The sequence below is a fragment of the Ceratotherium simum genome, chromosome 7, assembly GCF_057802395.1.
Source record: "Ceratotherium simum simum isolate JZ-2026a chromosome 7, ASM5780239v1, whole genome shotgun sequence".
NCBI classification, from domain to species: Eukaryota; Metazoa; Chordata; class Mammalia; order Perissodactyla; family Rhinocerotidae; genus Ceratotherium; species Ceratotherium simum.
The window spans coordinates 56,598,540-56,621,890 of record NC_141906.1 but is presented as its reverse complement, the minus strand read 5'-3'; the positions used below and the strand labels follow the sequence as shown (position 1 = coordinate 56,621,890).

General features: G+C 36.9%; 1 long non-coding RNA gene across 1 annotated transcript in view; it reads left to right on the top strand.

The window, feature by feature from the left end:
- The first annotated feature begins 989 nt into the window (after positions 1 to 989).
- The window catches only part of LOC147916677 (uncharacterized), a 39,575-nt gene continuing 17,213 nt past the window's right edge, over positions 990 to 23,351 (top strand). Inside the window, exon 1 of the long non-coding RNA XR_015552800.1 lies at positions 990 to 1,211. This is a non-coding gene — a long non-coding RNA (uncharacterized LOC147916677). The remainder of the gene's footprint in view (positions 1,212 to 23,351) is intronic.

Sequence of the window (23,351 nt, the reverse complement as noted above, 5' to 3'; positions counted from 1 at the left end):
CATTTCTTTGTTGACATTCTCACTGAGTTCATCTATTCTTCTCCCCAGATCAGTGAGCATCCTTAACACTCTTAGTTTGAACTCTCTGTCATGTAGGTTGCTCATTTCTGTTTCACTTAGTTCCTTTTCTGGGGTTTTGTCCTGTTCCCTTACTTGGAATGTATTCTTTTGCCTCCTCATTTTGCCTCTTTCCCTGTGCTTGTGTCTACGTATTAGGTAGGTCAGCTACGTCTCCTGCTCTTGGATAGGTGACCTTATGTAGGTGATGCCTTAGGAGGCTTCCAGTGTGCTTCCCTCAGTTCTCAATGTTCCAGGGGTGGCCCCTATGTGGGCTACGTGTGTCCTTCTATTGTGGCCTGTTAGCTCTCCCTATAGGCGCCCAGGGAGGCTGAGTTATGCTCCTAGCCAGCTGTTGTAATGCTCAGCTGCTTGTAGTTGTTGTGGGCCCTTCAGTCTCTTTATCAGGTGTGGGGAGCCCCAGCACAGTTGGCTGTAAGTTCTAATACCACATTTGTGTTGCAGTATTTCTTTTAAGTGAGTAGGCCCCCAGTGTGGCAGGTTGTTAGGCTCAGGGCCTTACAATTGTTGTAAGCCTCTAGCCTATTAGGTCTCTTGTCAGCTCTCTGGGGATTGCAGCTGGGTGGGGCTGCCCTCAGGCACAGGAGCACCCAATTGTTTCAGGCTTTGGAAGGTGGGGCAAACCTCCTATGTGGGTCTTTGAGAAGCACAAGTCTTCTGCAGCTGACAAGCCCTGTTGCCCACAGGTCCACACACACAGTCAACACAGTCCTGCCCCGTGTGAGCGCCCGGACCTCCCCAAGCGGACCCAGTCTCTCCACGGCGGGAGCCCCACACCCTCCGCCACCGCCCCACACTCTCCACCCACTCCTTGTGCACACCCTGCCCCGCTCAAGTCAGCTCAGTTGCCAGGCTGCAGAGAATCCAGTCACCAATCTATGCAGGCCCACAAGTTGCCTGAGGGCTTGTTGTTGGGTGGGGCCAGTCTCTAGGGTGGGCTGCCTGCCCTGGCTGAGCTGGATTAAATCAGTGCTCTAGTGGGTGGAGCAGACCCTGTGCTAGCAGGTCTCAGGGAAAACTCCAATGGCGTCTGTGTCAGCACGCTCACACCAGGCCACACCAATGGCCGCCCCCAATGTCCCAGTCCCTGGAGAGGTCTCACCCCTCACCGAGATGCACTCAGGGCCTATTAGGTGAGTCTCTTGTCACCGAAGCACTGTGCACCTTTCTTTCTGGTGATTTTAGGATGCTTTCTGGAATGGGTGAGTTTGTGCACGGGCCCTTTAAGAGCCAGTTTTAGTTTCTTTGTGAACCGGGTTTTCTGGGTGTGCTACCCAATGTTTTAGTAGCAGGCACAGTCAGATATTATGCCACTGGTGTCGATTGTGCTGGGTCCACAAAATGCCCACAGCGGGGGCGCTCCCCGGCTCAGGGCCCCGCGCCTCCAGGGAGGGCTGTGTATCTGTGAGCTGCTCCCGGTGGCCGTGAAGCTGGCGGCTTGGGAAGGCGGCATTTTTCCTCTCCGGAAGGGAGTCTCTGCCTCTTCTACCCCAGTTAGGATTGTCCTTTGTTGCAGGAGTTCCTCTTATCCAGTTTTCAGTTCTGTCTCAGGGGTAATTTTTCCACGAGTAGTTGTAAATTGGCTGTGTCCACGGGAGGAGGTGAGTTCAGAGTCTGCCTACGCCGCCATCTTGACTCCGCCCCCCATATGTCTCTATAATAGATGTAATAGACAGTTGTATTTGAATCCTCCTGTACCTTTTAAATCTTTATTAACTTTTATATCATTTGTCATTAAAAGAGCTTTAATTCCCATCCTCCTCCACATGTAATATTTTCAGGAATTCAGAAAGCAGCAATCACTGCAAAATTTAACTTGATCACATATAGCTAGCCTCTTCACCTCATTTGTAATCGTTTTTCTCATAGGCAAAACATGGTTTAAAATATCTCTAATGTTAATTTCAGATATAGAATCACATATTTTTTTCAATACTTGTGTTAATATATATTTGTCAATCCTTACACACACAACATTCCCATATATATGTTTTCGCACGATATTCACCCCACATCAATATCTTGACAACTACATTATCGTCCTATGTTTCAGTGATCTATGGCTGTGTAACAAATCACGCTAAAACATAGTGTTTTAGAATAGCAGAAACTATTTGGTTATTATTTTGCAGTCTGGGCAGGATTCAGGGGGGATGTGTCTCCCCTTCATGTGCTTTGCTCAGATGGCTGCCATTGCTCTTATGGCCACATGCAGTGGGGACCAGTTCAGTGGCCTCCTGTCTCCACCTTCTAAAGCTCAAATTGAAATGACCTAAAAACAAGAGTTTATAGGAAAAAGAAACTTACATTTGGCATGTACAGATTAGTGTGTATGATCAGAGAGAATCGTTAGAAAGAAGGATAAGATATAAAAGTTGTATCAATTATCAAGGTAAGTTAGAAAATGGAAAGGCTTGGGGGGGCTAGAGAAAAACATTGCTCATTTAATAAGTCTACCTACTTGCCTACACATCACTTATGGAAATTGAGCACCCATAAATGAAACTACCAGTTACTTCCAAATTAACATATCTCAACCTAAGACTAATTTCCCTTTGAATCTTCTATACCCTAGAGTTGAAAGCAGCTAGATCTTAAGTTCTCTCAAACCCTGAGAGAAATACATCATTAAAAGTGTGTAAAAAAGAGATCAGCTTAGCTGTCATTTCCTGTGACATTAACGTGGAAAACAGCTCATTTCCATATATCTTTCTGGCCCTGTAGATATTTTAGATACATAATTTTAACACGTGCTAAATCATTGCAACCTGCAATACAATTTTCTCATTTTACATGTGCAAAGTTGGTTATTTTTTTTAACAGAGTATCAAACTGGCATTTTTCCCCCCAGGAAAATATTTAAATTCACTTTTCAATTAGACAGATAATCGTTCCATTGGATGAGGGAGCTCTCTATCGGTAAGCCTCTTTTAGGCTGAGGCTGGTTAGCTCTGCAAAAACATGTATCTCACTGCATCTCATTTTGGCTCTCTGGCACTTAAGATGATGTTGCAGTAAAGAATGTGACTGTTTTCCTTCTGCTCAAGTAATGAGTTAGTGGGTCAGTCAGATGAATGCCAACAACATTATTCATTATCTTATGACAGTTACATTTTTGGAGAAATCTGATGGCTTTGTGGGTCTACAACTAGTAACTCTTCAAGGGCAATTTCCCAACCTTGAAGAAAGGGTTCATGAAGCAACACTAAGTGATTCTGGAAAAATAAGATAGATCTTATTTGCATGATTTCACCATGCATTTTTTGAGTACCCATTGAGTATTCAGATTTATCCTAAAAGATATGTAAATTATGTTTATTGCAACCAAGAGTTAAAAATTGAAGATATGACAAACCCACATAAAATAGTGGGGAATATTACTTAATATTAAAATAGTAAAATAATGAATTTAATATTAAATTTAATAGTAAAATAATGAATACAATAAATATGAATTTTAAAGGCCAGTGATCAAAGAGGGAAGGTTTGAGAATTCCTGAGAGCCTATGAGATTTAAATTAGATCCTACAAGATGGACAGACTTTGAAAATGAGAAGAAAATGTAAAGAGCATCATGGGCATAGGCAGTATAATTTGCATGGATTTAAAGAGGAAAAATAAAGTCTACTATTTGAAATAAAAGATACTAAATACTGATAAATAGATCATTTAATTGTTTTATGTAATATTTTAAAATTTACAATTTGGATCTTTGTTTAAAGAAATGAAAATAACTAGGGTTTAAGGAAAAATGTTTAAAAAAATATGACTGCAGACCCTCATGCTATTTATGATTTATTTAAATTAATAGTCATTAATCTACTAATTTCATTTAACCAAGATTTACTGAGCATTTATTAAATGCCAAGAAACAAGCTAGAAAAATAAATAAATAGGTGCTATTGCCATTTACTGATACGCTTACCTCAGGAGGAGATGGTTTGAAAGTTTTGAGAATAAGTTCAATTTTGGACATATTTAATGTGAGTTGTCTCTGCAAGTTTCAAGTAGAGAAGATGAATATAAAACCAGATATATACATGTAGAGCTTGGAATAGAGGTCAATACTGCAGATGCAGATTTGGAAAATGGCAGCATAAAAGAGGCACAGAAATTGCGGGTATAGATGAGATAATCTAAAGAATATCAGACCAGTTCAAAATGCCTATAGACCCAGATCTCAATGAAATAAGAAAAGTAACAAAATAGAAGCAGACTTTTAAGCAGATTTTCATAATACAACAAATGTGCCCAGGAAATCCATATGTCTTGAAAATGGATGCATTATCTGTTGACTTCATTACCAAGAACATCATAGTAAATATAATAGCAGATTGAGTGGAAGGAGGAGTTGAGGGATAGTTTTATTGTATTGTATTATACTGTGTTGTTTCTGTTGTGTTGTGTTGTGTTGTACTGATTTTAGAAGTGAGTCTTGAGGGTATTTGGCTAGGAAAGGCTGCAAGGTCTGGAAAGTACATATTAGGATGTAGATCACAAATGTCAGAATTAGCCTGGATATAATGAAGGGAGAAAATTCTTCCTCTGTTAAAAAAAATAGGAATTTTTTAAAGGTATTTTCACTCACATAAACACAAGACACTTCAAAATTTTTTGAATCCCTGTTTTCAACTACACTCTTCCTGCTTGACGGTAGTCCCCTTAAAAAATTTAGCTCAATTCTAGCATTCTCTAATTAATTTGTTATTAAAATTTCTATTTTAACTTTGACAACTGATCATTCAAAATCATCAATCTAATTTCTTTTTTAAAGCTTTTTTTTAATTCTCAACAGAAGGATCCTTAGCAGCTCTATCAGTTTCGAAGTGGGGTATAGTTTACCGTGAGCACCGTCCTCTCTCTTCCCTGAACTCCATCTCTGGTGTTAGGCTGAGGAGCAGGCTTTGAGGAGACAAAGACTTCCTTATCCTTTGGCTTGTAGGCTTGTGGTCAAGGTTCAGTTCTGCCCTACTTTGTCCAGAACTTGCCCCAATCCATGTTATTACCAAGTCCACAATTCCATCTTCCTTCCATGACTTCCAACTCTAGGACCTAAAGGCAAGTTTGGCGTATATCTTTAGATCTCTTGAAAGCCAGGATGTAGAGGGAATGTTTTTGTTCTCCATGCTTTTCTTCATGCTTTCTCTCTCCAGGACTTTTACTCCCTGTTCTAGCATCAAAGGGCAAATCAACACATCAAAGGTTAAATGGATTTTCTACCTAGGAATAAAATGCTAGTGCCCTATTTGCAGGACTCCACATTTTACAAGTGATTTCCTTGTGTCCTTTCTCTCTTTATTTGGGAAAGGGTAGGAGACTCTTTTGGCCTTTCTATTGGAAAGAGAGTGAAGAAAGTAGCTTCTTTTAAAGAACACCACACTCTATAAAAAGACCTATATATCTATTCCCAATTTTCTTATTTTATTAGCTGGGTTTTGTGAGGCAATGGTTGTAGGATGAGTTCTCTGATGGCACCTTTCAGTAAGCCCTGTGGAAGATGGTCAGTCCAACAGTTGGTGGATCTCTGAGTTTAGAATGTGATTAGAGATTTCTATTCTTAACTTTGGGCCTTGACACCAATTTTAAGACAATAGGAAAGTTCTACTCAGAACACAACATCCCTTTACATAAGGATGAGTAAACATATAGGTTTTGAGGGAGAAAGAAGAAATCAAGAGAGTTGGTATGCATTAGATTTTGTTTCTGCGGGAAATAAAAGTCAAGGTTATACTGGAGATGGAGATAGTCAGCTTGAGCTAAGAAGTAAAGTTTATAAATAACTATTGGGAAATGGAGAAAGAGTAACACGTAAAATTAATACCATGTACTTTAAAGACCCATCTATATTGAGAAATTTTATTCTTCAAGGAATCCAATCAGCATATTTCTATAGTTTTCTTACACAGGGTAGGTTTAGTGTCCAGGCTTGATTTTGAGTTGAAGATCCAAAGAACAGATGTGGCTGAAGGCCATGGTGATCAAGGGAATTGAAGAAACTTGGAGAGTATATTTCATATCACTGATCTCTTGGTTAATTTCCTTGAAAAGGAGCCTTAGAAAACCAAATCTTGAGAGCCAGTTGTCTTGAAAAACTGAACTGATCTTAGAGTCAAGAGAAGAGTTGTGTGTTAATCCAATGTCATTCAAATTGAAAAGGAGAAAAGCCATGGGTGGGAGACAAGCACATTCAGAATTATGAAAAGGGAGTCAAACCAAGATAAATGGGCTAGCAAATAATAAGGAGTAAATGCAGGATAGGTAGCTTGAATTTCAGAAGCTAAATAGTGGTTCCATGAACTAGAAAATAGGGAAGGATGAGAAAGCCTGACTAAAAAATCATTTCTTGTTTACTGTTAGACATGTTGAGTTTGAGCCACCCATAGGACCTCCAGGTGGACATGTCCATTGGGATATCGGAGTCCTAGGTTTAGGGAAAGATCAAGGTTGGATTTGGGAATCTAAGCAGGCAAATAATAGTTAAAAATTTAAGAGTAGATAAGATTTCCCAAGGACAGCATGGGAGTAAGAAGATCAGCGGGTGAAGGATGGACCACTAACTCTTAAGGGGATTGGAAGAAGTGAGGAGGAGTAGAAAACTTGTGGGAGATTTAAGAAGAATAGGACAAAGAGGAAAGGGGAGAATCAAGAGAGTGAAGGTTTTGATTTGTCAACGTGTCTGGAATGATTGTGGCACTTTTGAGAAATAATTTTATTAGCTTATTAACTTTAAGATGCTAATTAAAATATTTTCAAACTAGTTTTTTGCTCTTGCTAAATAAATCTTACAAATAATCATAATTAATGACCAAAGATTTAAAATTTTAAAAATTAAGTATGGATTATACTAGATTTATGAATATCTTGTGATCTTCAGAATATCTTAAATCTTAATTTATCATTTTGAATATAAAATCAGACAGCTAGAGAGCGAGATAAACATATGAAGGAGAGATTATTCATGATTTAAATTTAATTTGTAAGATTACTGTTGTGGGAACTAGTTTCTTTTCCTAAATGAATATATGCCTCCAGACAAGGTAAATAATTTGGAACAGCAAATTTCTTTTGGTAATCCATTTATAACTCACACAGAACTTATATTCTTCTACAGGTTATATGTTATCTCAATAATCTAATATCACTTTATAGTACACTCAAATATTCTGGTCCTGCCCTTCCTGGTGTCACTGTGCTGAATGTTTCTTGGTTCTGGACCTCACACGGATCCCATGGCTCACATCCCTCTATGACCCAATAACTTCCTTTATTGGAGTGAATATAAAAGAGAAGCATTTTTGGTCTCTGTCTGCAGTTGCTCAGGTTCCGACTTTAAAGTACTCTCTTCATGAACTGTGTTTCTATCAATCTAACTATATGTTTGTATTTGCTTCTGCCCCACATAGATGTCTGTGATAGCAGGACCTAGCAATATTAACACTCCTTTAGCGTGTCCTCTGCACAAATCCCCGCCACAGCTGCCTGGAATCGGTTTGTCCCTCTCTACTGAGATAGCAGAATTTGGGTTATTTAAATTGCTCTGACTTTTGGAATAGGGTTGGGTGAAGGGAAGTACTTTAAGATTAAGTTGGCCTTGGAAAATCTTCCTTCAAAGCACTACAAAAAAATAAAATAAATAAATCCTCTCTGGCTAAAAAATTCTTGAATTAAAAATTGCCTTCATAATAAAATTAACTCATTTAGTTCTCAACAGTTCCATGAAATAGTACTAGCACTCCTATTATTCCCATTTTAGATTGAGCCACAGATGCCTGAGGCCATGGAGCTAGAGAGCAATAGAGTCAAGGCACAGGACTTGGTCTTTTTTCCCCCATCTTATGCTGCCTCCTGTATAGTAAGTCTCAACAAGGATTGAAGGAGAGAATGGAAAACACTGAAGTCTTAAGTCAGAGCTTTCTACCCACTTACACATGCCTACCTGTTTATGCCCAGAATACTGTGCTTATCAGGTTTCTGATAAACTAGGAGAGAGCTAAATGTCCTCCCAGGTCTCTGAGTCATTGGGCAGACACAGAGAAACGGACTGTCATCCTACCTTCTTCCAGGTGGCCAGTGTTTGCCGCTGTCTCTCTTAGAGTAAAACATGGGTGAGCCACCACATCTTTGTCTCAGTCCAACTGCATTGTCCTAAGAATAGGTAAAAATTTCTTTTAAAATATGACAAACATTTGACCATTAGTCTTGATCCTCAATATTGTGACTATTCTGTTTTTCTGAGCCACTTGAGATATTTTAGTGCAAGATTGAAAATGGCTACTTCAAGGTCTCCCAGAGAGATTTCCCCTTAGCTGAAACTCATCCATTAAAGGCTTTTGGTGAGATGAGTGACAGCATCACAACTGTGTTTCTGAAAGATACATCTGGCGATAATTTATAAGATGTGTTAAAACGGGGTGTTATGGGTTTTAGAAATATTATGCTCCTTTATGCATGATGGACACTGGTATCAAATTCTCTTCTTTCTGAGCTAATACTGGTTATAGGAACTTCTTTGAATTTGCCTCAATAGCTGTAGGTAATATTTGGTTGTATAAGAAAAACCTGGTTGATTTATTTTACTAATCTCATTCACTCAGGAAAGTCACCTAATAATGCAATGCTGAATTTTTTGTGTTTGATACTTTTAGCACCAACTTTTCTCTGGGAATAAAATCATCTTGGGATAACATTATTCATAGACTTAATCTATCCTTAGACCCTGATATGCCTTTTGATCCATGCATTTGCATTCTCTGACAAAGAGTGAAATGAAGAATATTATAAGGACTACTAAAAGACTACATTGATTGAAGACACTCCTTGGTAAAAAAGAGACTGTCCTCAGAGGCAGCAGAGCCACAAATCCATAGTGAAGTGAGATGTGTCATATTGGATCTCTGTGAATAATAGCAACACATCATTTTAATTATGTGAACTAATTCAATGACACCAGAGCAACCTGGTAGTTTTTAGAGCTGACAATGTTAAGCCTTTTATGGTTTGAAAATGTATTTAATGTGTCTCTTACAACTATGAAATTGCAGTATTTCCCCTTGAATTGTAGGTCCTGAAAATAATAGGAGGCATATTTAACAAACATGCTTCTTTACAATTTATGAAAATAACTTTTTATGATTTCAATAGAAAAAAAGCCTTTGGAAAGTTTTTTCTCCCTCTTTTCATAGGCTGCTGCCAAAAGGAAATGAATAGTGCCTTTGAGATGTTCACAAACATCCGGTGCGGATGGGAAGCTCACTTTGAGAGCCAGAATTTATTCTATTTTCTGTTATTTGAACCATTCACAACAAAGGCTGTTCCCGACTCTGTCTGTTACAGTGTCTTACTGCTGCACCAGATGTTGGAATAATTCTCCATCCCTTCCTTCTTCAAACACTCATTCTCCCTGTCTTTCTTTCGCTTGTTTCCTATTCTAGGACCTGTGGATAGTGAAGTTTGAAACATGTCTTGGACCCTCAGCCTCTTCTTGCTGGCTCAGCACAGGGGGAAGTCCTAAGACATATGAGCGGGTCAAGAATAGAGTATTTGTATGAAATGTGCTCCCAATGAAGGCCTTATCTACTGGTAGGTGTGCAACCTCCCCAAGGAAGACCCCATTGGCTGAGACCAAGTGTGAGCTTCAGCAATATCCTCCTGCTAAGTGGAAACCTTTCTCCTCTTTCAGGGAAGGAGATTTACGCTATTTGAAGGCATATAAATATATTTTGCTGCACCAGTTTCCCCTTCAGTCATTCTCTTGCACACAGAATGAAAAGGAATGAGCTTTTCTGCCTCGTACCTCCCCCAAACCTGAGGTATGTAATATATAGCTTACAGGAGCTTTGTATACTATTCTAATGGTGCAAATACAATTCTCTAGGAATACAAACATACAAATATAATTATAATCATACTTTCTGTCCAACTAATTGGCTGCAGCAATAATATATTTGTAATGACCCATTCTCATCAAATTTCCATAATGTCAGACATTCTGTTTATCTCAAGGGCCACCTGTAGACTCTTATGTCAGTGGAAAATATTGATGTTCCTTGTGCTTGCTCTGCAATTCCAGTGGCACTCTTTTCTTACTCTTATCCAAGCTAACTCTTGAGATATAGGTGAATTCCTTTCCTCTCCCTCCTTCCCCATTGGGTTAATGACCTTGCTCTCTGTCGAGTTCTATCTCCTTTTCTCAAGTGCTGTCTCCCACTCTAGTTTGCTCTTTCCTGCTCCAAAGGAATTAGTCCTTACCTTGTCCTTCTAGCCTGTATAATTTTCAGTTCCCTAGTAGAAGTGCTTTCTAATTTTCTTCATCCTTTAGCCAGTTTTCAATGTCATAAAATATTATTGTCATAAAGATGTGAGCTGGTGAGTTGGCAGTCATGGCACGAATCAAGAGCTCATACAACTGGCTTGTGTATGACTGTCTAATTGGTGATTAAGCCAGTGAACAGCACTAGCAAAAGATAATGAGGGTATGGAAAAATAAAGAATGATCAAGGTCTCCCTTCTAGTCACATCATCCCATATTTCCTGAAATTTAGCCCATGCTACTCTTTGACCCTGTTTTGCCTTCTTTCTCGCTACATAATTTCTTTCTTCCCTCCCCATGGCCCCCAACAGTAATTTGCAGTTGTACTATTGCCTAGTGCACTTCAACCCAGGGCAGTAACATGGGATTTCACACTTGGGGTAATACGCCAATAGAGGAGATGTGAACGCACTAGAGCAGAAGCTGACGAGGAGGCTTACGCTAACGTTGCCAAACAATCTGGAGGCATTCTACCCATATCAGTCATCCACTCTGCCCACACGAGGAGAATCACTGTCACAGCGAGGGGGCCTATCAGGCTGCCTGTCATCCTCTAATGCCTACTTTTTCTCCTACTAAAATAACTAGAAATGTGATAAGACGGAAGTTCCCAAATCTATTCTAGAAACAACTTTCTAAACAGTTCCTAATAATTTGGCTCTCTTTTCCGTTTCCGTTGTGCTAGATTAGGTTCACATGCAACAAAAAAGAAAGCTGCTTTGTCAGAGTATAGAGAGAAAAAAACATCAGTAACAGTGAGAAGTTTAAATGATTTTACCATTTTTTTCAGGGGGAAAAATAAAAAGCAATTACAAAGATCAGATCTTATAAAGTTCATTGTGAGTTGGGGGTAATATATGATCAGACATTTTGAGACCCAAACTCAAATTGAGAGCTGAGTTAACTTACCCTGGAAGAGAAGGAATTACTGAAAAGCAGATCTAGAGGAAAGTCATACAGCACGAACAGAGGGGATGCACAGATCATTAGTGAGAGCTCACTTTGAGGACCCAAAGAAGACAGGAGATACTGTAGAGGTGGCCAGGTTCCTAAAGAACCAAAGCTTGTTATAACTGCTTCACAAAGCTGTCATTTATACCCAGTGCAGATATAGCCTTTCTGACTGCAGGTATTGTATAAATACAATCCCCCCCAAAACCCACAAAATCTTTGCTTTATTCTCAAAAGGTGACTTTTAAAATAAATCCTAAGAAGTCAACATGATTTCTAGGGAAGAAAGGAAATTAAGCAGCTTCAGTTTTCATATTCTGATTTGTTGAGGAGTTTCATTTCCATTAAACACTGCACACTATACACACATCATGTATATCTCTATATTTATATCTAGTATACACATTACACATTATATACATTATACGCACGTCATGTATATCTCTATATTTATATCTATCCATCTATATTGATATACATAGAGGGGGTACTGTGCAAAGTACCTCAGAAAAGAAAAATTGTTTCACAATTTCCCTTATTGCTTATTCTCTGGAAATTTTTACAGACCCTCTTCTGGTTTTTCATACTTGAAGCAGTAGGCCAGCTCTCCTAAGCAATGCCACGATCTATGTGAACATGAGTAATTAACAGCTCACATAGGCAAAATCACACACAAATAATTAAATCTATAATAACAAGATAGAAATACCCTTTCAGTGTTCGATGAGTTTTTTAATCTCTCTTTATATCATATATATATGATGAGCTTCCAGATTCACATCTGGTTTTTCATTTACTTGAGTGTTTCAATTTTCTTACTGGTATCAGATCTAAAGTTTTCTGTTTGTTTTGTTTTTTTGTACACAAATCAGCGTATGTATAAGGCATACTTGTGACTGACATGAAGGCAGTTCAGCTCAGTCTTCATAGAAAAAGTGACACTTGCTCAGCTCTTAAAGGAGGAGTAGAAGTTCTCCAGATATAAGTGAACATGTGTGGATATACCTGAAACATGGGACTGCCTCACAATTACATATGGAGGCTTAATGAACCACAAATGACACAGAATAAATAAATGAGTGCATTGACGGTGAACAGAATCAAAAATGTTGGTGCGACCTTGATTTATAAAACTAGTTCACCTTGTTGGCAATCACTTATATATCCTCTTTTCCTGAGCCAAGATTGCAAATATTGAAATGCACTCTCTATGTTCAGCCTCCTTGAAGCTTACCCACTCTATGCAAGTATTGAATCAGGAAAGCAGCTATGAATTCTCCTGCAGTTGCTTGCTCCTCAGCATCTATTTTCCTTCCTTCAAATAATAGTGTCTCATCTGCTTTTGGGAAACTATCACTTTCCCATTATTGGTTATGCAATTTTGGTGGATTGCCTAGGGTTTTATTGGCACAGCTCATTCCCTTGGCCATAGTGACTGAGGCCAAGGAAGGGTTTCAACATATTGATTTATTTATGGAAGGAGTTCACAAATTAATGGATGAACCCAGTCTTCAGCCAATAGGCATATTATATTTTCCTGGCCATCAGGATAGCTTTAGGCATTGGCCAGCAATTTAATCGAATCCCATAAGTGCATTCCTCAGAACAATTGTTAGGTGTGCTAGACAACAATACTCTCTCTGCAATGAGTGGTAGGAGAATGTGAGGGCTGCTGCTGCCGCCATTTTATATTCATGGGAGGCACCACTCTGAGAGCTGAGCTACCCAAGGGAGCAGTGTAAAAGAGAATTCTAATCATTAGCATTCTAGTTTCTAATTAAACGGAACTATTTCTTTCCATTACTCTCCACAATACTCCAGGTTTATTAATCCAGTTTAAGCTGAATGGTCAATTATTAAAGCAGAAAGAATCCTGACTAATAGATACCATCATCTTTTTGTCAACTAGTTGTAATTCTTCATTTGTATATTCTGTGACCTTCCACTTCCCAATTTTTGAAATCACTTCAGTTTGTAGAAATCAGTCTATTTTTATCAACTCCCTATCCATTTTACAAAATCAGGATGATTGAGGAATCATCATCCATGTAACTGAGAGAAATTAAATGCAATGCTTTTTGATGCCTGTTGTCACCTTGTTTTTTTCCTTCATTTTATTACTTTTCCTCTCTGGTTCAGAAAGCCAATTTCCATTTCCATGGGTCTCCCAATGGCCTTTCAGTTCCTCGGTTTCCTATGTCATCTTATTTTTACCACTTTTATTTCAGATTTATTTTATGGATGTGTACAGCTAACATGCAGAAACACATTCTTATATCCCATGCCTTTAGGTAACTACTAACTGATTCATAGCTTGTCAGAGCAACCATCTCTAAACATCATTGTACCAAAGTTTAAAATTATTTTAATATAGTAAATTATTAAAAAATAATGATCTGAAAAGGAGTCTTACAACTTATGAATGAGAAGACTCATAGGATTGCCAGAAATTGGCTATGAACCACCAATATTCAAAAATATAAAATACAATAAAATGTACATAACATTAAAAACGTATTGTGCATACTTTAACTTCTAATTCAATTTTTTCCGAATGAGAAAGTGCTTGAGGCTCATCAACAAACATCAATTAGCATTTTACTGTTAATCTATAATGGGATTCTTAATAGAGAATTCTGGTTGAATACCTGATAGATAAGTAAAGTTTTATCTTATTTAAATTGACTGTGCTACAGTCCAGTTTTTTCTCAAGTTCTCTATATAAATATGCATAAAAGGCTAGTTGATAGTTATTCCCGTTGTTTCTGCTGCATCGTTTATTTTCTTCAATAAGTGGCTTCAGGGAAAGATGAAACTCTTTGACTAAGGATTAAAAACACAGTTCCATGTTCTCATCCAACTTAAAAATTAGTGTTTCTAATTAAACTCCAACCTTAAAAATTTCTTTTTTTTGAATCCATCCTGTCGAGCGGTTACAGAATTGTCCAAGTATATTTCTCCTATCTTAATGCTAATAGATAATGTGCTGGCTTATACATCTTTATAATTGTTCATTAGCTGCAAGAAGTATGCTTTGACTTTTATGTCCTTGAAACTATGAAATAATGTTCCTACAATTCAGTTCTTCTTAATGTTTCTTCTTTAAATAGAATGTATTATGAAACAGAGATCTAAACATTTTTAGAAGTTCTGAGCTGGAGATATCAGTTTAGTCAGAACAGAGTCAAATGCAGAACCCAAACAACATAATTGGTACTTTGAGGTTGAGGTTGATGTGACATTCTCTTGAACATATTTTAATGCTTATGCATATTTAAATTAAAATTTTAACCTCCTAACATTCAAACCAACAAACCATTCACCATCCAACTAGAAAGGCATGTCTGACAAATAAGATAACACACAGCAAAAATCACTTGTCTTGGATCTATGCTTATTGCACAAGAGATTTCCAAAAAGCCTAGTTGTTTGCTAACATTTTGACAGTGGATTCTGGTATTAGCATAGCTTTTCTGACTGATTATATAGCAAGAATTCACTTCAAATATGTGTCTATATATTAAATGGCTGCTGGCTAGAAATGATGGTGTGGTATGTATTCAAGTCATGACAGCCATTTAGTTTTATGATTTTATTTTTTGTATGGCGGGTTGGTTTCTGGTTATCCCACACAATATAATTTCTTGCTTCCAGGAAGACTGGATATGATAGGAGTCTGAATTAGGCACACTCTACCCCTCCTTATCAGAACCCACCTGTCCAAAAAAGCATTACTGATCTTATCCCTTTTTGATCCACGTGTCAGCTTCAAAGTAGCACGTCTCCTACAGAGAAGTTTATCTGTGAACATGGCTGGAGCCAGGTGGGAAGGTCAGATGCCATGGTTTGTTTTGCCCCAACATGATCTTATCATGACCCATTTTGGTGCCGTGCGCCTGCAGATATGTTCTGGTTGAGGATTCTAACTTCAAATGAAAGTGGTACCCACATGCACAGCCAGGTCACAGTGGGAGAAAGAATCATCATTCAATCATTCAATGCTATTTCAAATTTATAATTTTATTTCACATTTATCGTAGTGTGTAAAATGGAGTAAAATGCCATTGGAGTAAAATGCCAAAGTGAAAATTCTCATGTTCAATAGCAGCCACAAATGAATATTATTGTATCTGACTGAACCCGTACTTGCAGTGAGCAGTTGCATTTAAATTGGGAAGTTGCCAGCGGCCTTTGGCTTCATTCCATAATTGTCAAGTTCAATGGCATTGAGGAAGTTATTTTAATTCCAAGTAACAGGAGTTATTTTGCATCCTGAGATCCAGTGCTTCAACTTAAAACCAAAATATGCCAACGTTTATGGCACTGAAATACAGAAGACCCTTCTTGCCAATTGCCTCTGTGTTTATTTACTTCAAGTCCCAGATGAACAGCCCAGATGATTTTTGCCACCCACATTATAAACAGCATAGCAATTTCATAAAGAGTCTTTCTTCAAAGAACGGAAATGATTCTGAAGTCTGATTAAACTCAGTGTCCTTGTGAGGGAGATGCGAAGAGGCAGAGTATTTTCTCTAATTTCAAGTTCAGGAAAGTAAGGAACACAAAAGTTAAGTGGCTGGTCTCCATTTATTCAAATAAATTTATTCAGGAGTAAAGCCAGAAATAAAAATCAAGTCTCCTGGCCCATGCACCAGGCCCCATGCTGCCCTACAGCTTTCAAACCTTCATTTTCTTGGAAAATGCTAAAAAGCTTTCCCCTAATACAATACTAAATTCAGACATACTGCCATCTACTGACCTCCCCAAGGAATGTACTGTTTTCCCTTCAGAATGCTATCTTCAGGATGCCAAAAAGCTGTGTCTAGTGGGCTATGTAGGAGAGTGGTGTAAGAGGTAAATGAATTTAGAACACTTCCTCCCCCATAAAGGAATTAGTATACTGGAATTTTTGATATTTATATAACGATGCAACAATGTACTATGTTGTTTGTACATAGAACATCGTTGAAATCATCTGTTCCTCTCCGTGCCCTTATTTTGACATATTCTTCTAAGGACATGTATAGTCTAAAACAGCCTTTCTTGTCATATAAACAGTTGAAGAAAAGCCATTCTATTTCCGTGCTGTCTGTATTGTCTTACCAGTGTCCTATCAGATGTGCTAGTTATCTTACATGGTGCCAAGAAAGGAATAACAGAAACCATGCTAAACAGCCACAGTCCTGTGCTTGTAGAAAATACCATAAAATGTCCTAAAGGGGCTCTAACAATAGGAGAACAGGATCCTAAATACATTTTCAACAAGATTTCCTTTGTTCACAGCCAAGCTATTCTTTTCCCCAAAACTCTGTCCGTATCTTCTTTCACCGTATCAACCCTCTACTGCCTGCCTGCCTTCTCCCTAGGATAAAAGTAACATTTCCCAGACACAATCAAGTGTTTTCATCTCATTATCATAGCTGAGTTAAAGTTATGATCTTTAGACCTTTCTGTCGCTTATCGTTATATTTAGTTCATTGCCTCTAAGAAAAAAGTTGAGTTTAAGTATTTAGAATAGATACTGCTTTTTGATGAGAAAGATTGAATAACATTAATATCTTGGTACAGAATCAACATCTACAAGAGCAGCTCACACAGTAGCAGAGAGGCATCTATGCTACCCTGGTTACCTGTCTGCATCCTGCCTTAAGATGTTAAAAAAAATTCCTTTCCTGTGATGGTAGTTCATAGACACAATGGTTAAGAAATGTTGAACATAGAACTTATTTCTATTCTTTCAGGATATAAAAGCTTATGTTCATGACAATTTAGTCATTTTCATAAAGGAATTTTTTTTGTCTTTATAATTAGTCAAGCAGAACTTACTCTTTGAAGTTCACAGTTTGAAACTCAACCTGAAGAAGACAAGTCATTTAATTTGGAATAAATACCTATATTTTTTCATCCAAATCTTTACAGAAAAATCTTATTTTGAGGTCATCTTAGGCAGAAATGAGACATGGTGCTGTTTCCATATTTTTAAATATCAAGAGGGTGTCAAAAGTCACAAAAGAGGTGAAGAGTCCAAGTAGAGATATACTAAGAATGGAAACATTAGGGAGTTTTACTGACTCAGTAAAACGAGAACATTGTGGAATTTTAGTTGGAAAGTCTACAGAGAGAAAATTCCAGCCCCGAAATCTTGCCATCACATGTTCAGTCCTTATTGAAGGCCAATTAGATGTTGAAAGATAAGAGTGAGGTCAGGGAACGGTTACATGAAAAATGAGCAGACAAGGCAATGAGGAGAGAAGGAATAAGAGATATCAAGGCATTTGAACATCTTTGGTATGAGCTGGAACAAGAAGACAGATATTTGGAGGGTTTATCTGAACTAAACTGAATCACCAAACTTCTGGAAAGCAGTAACAAGAACAAAATGTTCTTTAGCCTTATTCTATTTAAAGCACATACATTTATAACAATCTTTCACAAAATGATTATTTATACTTGCTTCTCATTACAACATGGTGACAATATATCACATTGCAGGAGTAGTTAGGTTTTAAAAATGCTTGTAGAAACTTTATTTCCCTGACACCACAAAGGTGAATTAGTTCCATAGTGTTATTCAAATTTCCTATGTTGTTTATCCTTTTATTTTTTTCTATCCTTGTATTTTAGATAATTTGTTTTAAAACAGAATTATAACATCGTATATTCTTAAATAAAGAGTATGTGAATAATTCCAAATGAGATTTCAGATCTTAGTACAAATTAACATGGTTTGTTTTAAGTAGAAAATTATGCAATCAACTACAGTTTCCAATTTAGGTGAGCTAGAAGAAACACAATCAGAGTGCGGCATTTGGCTGAGTTGGGAAGACAGCTGAGAGTTCAGAGGCCAAAGCAGCTAGGGACCACAGAGCAAGTACCAGAGGGTAAACAAAGAAAGAAATCTCTGGTGATCTGTGGAAGGTCTGTCTCAAGTTTTTCAGAAGAGGACTGATCCGTAGACGTGTGTGAGAAATCTTCCTGAAGCTGAAGAAACCAACTGGAAAGATCAGAGAGAACAACTATTGTAATTCTCACAGAGCCAAGAATATTGCCTGTTCCCACCATCCAGAAGAGTCAATTCATCAAGGGGCTATAACAATCCTACGATATATTTACATACAGTAACAGAGCTTCAAAATACATGAAGCAAAAATAGATAGAACTGCAAGGAGAAATAGATAGATCCACAATTACATTTGGAGATTTCAACATCTCACTCTCAATAACTGATAGAAAAAGTAATGCCAGTTCTATACAAAATTCCAAAAATTGAAGAAGAAATACTTTCTTAACCACTCAGTGGTGATAGGATTATCCTGACAACAAAACCAGAAAGAGCTTACAAGAAAAAAAACTAGAGACCCATATTTCTCATGAACATAGATATAACTAGTAAATGGAATCCAACAATATGTAAAAGGGGCAATGTATTATTATCAAGTACAGATTATCCTAAGAAAGGCAAAGCTAGTTTAACATTTGAAAATTTATCAATATTATTAACAGACGAAAGAAGAAAAACCATACAATAATCTCAATAAATATAGAAAAAAACACTTGAGGAAATCCACCATCCATTCCTGATAAAAACTTTCAGTGTATGAGGAAAAGATAAGAACTTGATAAAGAACATAAAATTTAAAAAAAAACCCTACATATAACACCATACTTGGTGTTAAGTGATTGATTGCTTTTCTCCTAAGATCAGAAACAAGAAAATCTCTTTATGTCTATTTAACGTTGTACTGGAGGTTCTAGACCATGCACTAAGGCAAGAAAAATAAATAAACCACATTTAGATTGAAAAGAAAAAAGTCAAACTCTCTTTATTTGCAGACAACATGATCATTTATTTAGAAAATCCATTGGTATCTACAAAAAAATCAAGCTATTAGAACTAATAAGTGAGTTTAAAAAAATTTGCAAGATGCAAGATCAAAACCAAATAAATAAATTGTATTTCTAGGTACTAGCAATGAACAATCATAAATAAAAACAGCATTTTTTATAAAAAAATATATATGAAGTACTTATGGATAAATGTGATGAAAGATGTGAAGACCTGTCACTAAAAACTACAAAGCGTTGATGAAAGAAATTAAAGAAGGCATAAATAAATGGAGAGACAGTCAGTCCATGTTCATAGATTAGTAGACAAAGTATTGTTAAGATATTAATTCTTCACAAATTGATCCATAGTCAATCCAATTTCAGTCAAAATCAGCAGGCTGTTCTATAGAAATTAGAAATATAATTCTAATGTTTCATATGGCAATTCAAGGGATCTAGAAAAGTTAAAATAACTTTGAAAAAGAACATAGTTGGATGATTATACAACCTGACTTCAATACAGATTAGAAAAGCTACAGTAATCAAGACAGTGTGATATTGGCATCAAGATAAACAAATCAATGGAACAAATTAAACAACCCAGAAATTAATTTTCAACAAAAGTGCAAAGAAAATTCAGTGAAGAAAGAATAGTCTTTTCAAAAAAATGATGCTGGAACCACTGGATATCCACATGCAAAAAATAATAAACTTTAATCCATTCTTCATATTATATACAAAAATTAAATCAAAATGGATCATAAACCTAAGTATAAATTTAAAACTATTAAAATTCCTAGAGGAAAACAAGAGATAATCTTTGTTATCTTGGATTAGGAAGGATTTCTTAAATAAAAAACTAAAAGCACAAATATATACAGGAAAAAATTGATAAATCCTAGGTCACCAAAATCAAGTATATTTGCTCATCAAAATATACCGTTAAGAGAATGAAAATGAAAGCTACGGACCAGAGGGAAATATTTGCAATTCATTTAATTGGCAAAGGATTTGTATGTAGAATATATAAGGAACTTTCAAAATAAGAAACAAAAAACACACTAAATCTTGAGCAAAAATTTTGAACAGACTCTTCACAAAACATGCAAGGATGAGCTCACTCTCTCCACTCTCCCGCCCCACCCCTACCGCTGTACATACAAGGAAGAGTTCATGTGAGCACACAGGGAGATGGCAACCACCCACAAGTCAGGAGAAGAGGCCTCAGAATGAAACCTACCTTGCCAGCGCCTTGATCTTGGACTTCCCAGCATCCAGAACTGTAAGAAATACATTTCTCTTGTTTAGGGGGGGAAAAAAAGTATGTGGATGCTAAATAACCATAGAAAAAGTTGTCAAATTATTAGTCATTAGGGAAATACAAACTGCAATGAAATCTCTCTACACATCAATTAGAATGTTTACAATTAAAAAAACTGACTCAGTGCTCTTCTAGTTGCTAGATGGGATGCTTCCTGATTCATGAATCACTTAATAAAGCCAATTACATCTTCAAAAAATGAAGACTGAGTCAATCAAGTGTAGTGAAGGATGTGGAGCCATCCATTTCACTCATAACTGTTTACAAGAGATAAATGAAAGAATATGTCTGTAGAAAAGGTTGTTCATAGTAATGTTATATGTAATAGACAAAACCTGGAAACAACCCAAATTTCCATTAATAGGTGAATGAATGAAAACTGTAGCAAAATGAACTACTACTTGGCAATAAAAAGAAATGAACCAATGATACACGAAATAACATGGATGAATCTCAAAATAACTGTGCTGAGTGAAATAAGCAAGAGGAAAATGAATACGTATTGTATGATTACCTTTATATAAAATTCTAGAAAACGCAAATGAATTCGTAGTGATTGAAAATGGGTCAGTGGTTACCTGGGAATGGGTGTGGGTGGAGGAGGGGTACATAGAAAGGAGGGATTATAAGGGATGAAAGGAAACTTTTTGGGAGTGATAGATATATTCAATATCCTGATTGTGGTGATGGTTTCATAAGTGCATAAATACCTATAAACTTATAAAATTGTATACTTTTTAAGTAGTTTATTGTATGTCAATTATACCATAAAAAAAAAAAAAAGAGCAAAGCAACAAGTAGCAGGAGAAAAACTGGCTGGGCTTGGTTAAAAGACTTGCAAACAAAATGGTCCCAGTTATTCCCTTTCTTATATCCATGTATTTTGCAATTTCACTTTGTGGTTCCTCTCATCAGAGGTGAAGCCTCCAGACAATGAAATATTATTCAACTAAAAAGAAATGAGCTATTAAGCCAGAAAAGACATGGAAGAAACTTAAATGCATATTACTAAGTGAAACAAGCCAATGTGAAAAGGCTACATACTGTATGATTCTAACTACATGACATTCTGGAAAAGGCAAAACTATGAAGACAGTAAAAAGATCAGTGTTTGCCAGGAGTTGTGGCAGGGCAGGGGTGGGTAGGCAGAGCACAGAGGATTTTCTATTGAACTGATTTCCCAAGATAACAGTTCTTTATTTACCTGTCTAGAGTACTATAAACCTGGTAGGCTGTGTTTCTGGAAGTTCAACAATGAAAGAAAATAGTAGATTAAGCGTTAAAGACATTTAATGATTTGGGATGTACAAGAAATCTGAAAGCAGGGATTCCAGAGCTGGTGCAGTGGTAACGGTGCAGTGTTATAGTACCATTGATCTTGATTTGTTCTATTTTTCCTCTTTTCCATTCTTACGTATAAACTTCGGATTACTGTCTGGTTTTGGTAAGGCACTTCTTTCTCGCATTCAGCTGCACCTGGTGTCCTCAAACTCTGAGCAGTAAGCCTGCTGTCTTTTATTAGGATGGGAAGGGGCAGTGAGCCAGAAGTTTCGAGTGTATAGCTATTTTATATACAGATTTGCAACCATTCCTCTTGTTCTGTTTGTTGTTGTTTGTTTATTGTTCGTTTTCTTTCTCACTTTCAGGGGTACTTGAGCCTCCAATTCACGAGCTTCATTGTGAATCTGTGGGGCAAATTAGCTTGATTCTTGTGCTTTCCTCCTTGCAAGCACCTAGCAAAGGGGTGAATACTCCAACCTGAATCATTCTTACTATTCATGTGATCGCTACTTTCCAAATCGTGGTAAATTCAGGATTCACTTACCATCTCTTCTGTCATTCTCTTATCCTGTAAGTTTGTAACTTTTTATAACAATGTTATGATATTTCAATGGGGTTTAAAGATGAGAATCAAGACAATTCATGTGTTAAACTCATCATATTCATCCAGAATTCATTTTTCTCTTATTTTAAAAAAATTAAATTTGTTCCACCTAAAAAAAAGCTATATCTAAGCTCATAAAACAGAGCTTACATATAGCAGAGTAGTTTATATTTTATTTCTCCTAGATAAGTGTTTCTCACACTTATCTGATCAATAGAATAACCTGGTGTTTGTTAAACATCCAGATTCGTATATGGCTAGGTTTATTTTTTCTAAAATCAAGTTATCAAGTGAGTATTATGATCAGACAAATTTGTAAAGTGTATCTACATCAGCATTTCTCAAATTCCCCTGATGTAAGATTACCTGAGATGCTTGTTTAAAAAAAAGAAAAAGTCCTTAGGTCTCACCTCAAACTCACTGAATCAGAATCTCTAGAGGACGGACCTGGGAATGTGTTTTTCTATTAAGCCCTCAGGTGACTTTTATCATGAAGAAAATTTTAGGGGAATGCTATTTTGGATGAGTAGTAAGGCCAAGAATGGCAAACAACTTTCTTACCCATTCTAATTGGTAGTGACTCTCTGGAAAGTTGTGTTGAGAACCCTGAAGCCGTGTCTTGACTTCTTGTGCGAGAGTTTTGTTATCAATCAGCAGAAACTGACAGAAGAAAGATAATTTATTCTTAATATACTTATTCCACTAACATCTATAGATTGTCTACTATTTGCCAGGCAGCATAAGTGCTAAGGATATCCATGGTGCTCAAAGCAAACTCAAGGATTGCCATAATGCAACTTAAAGTCTAATATAAAAAACAGACATTGATGATGCAATCATATCGTGATGTAATTATAAAAGTGAAAATTGCTAAAAAAAATTATAGGGTATTGTATGAGCATATCCTAGGAAGATTTGATTTATTTGGGGGACATAATGAAATTTTTTCTTAAGAAGATAGGCGTCACGGATGTGAAAAT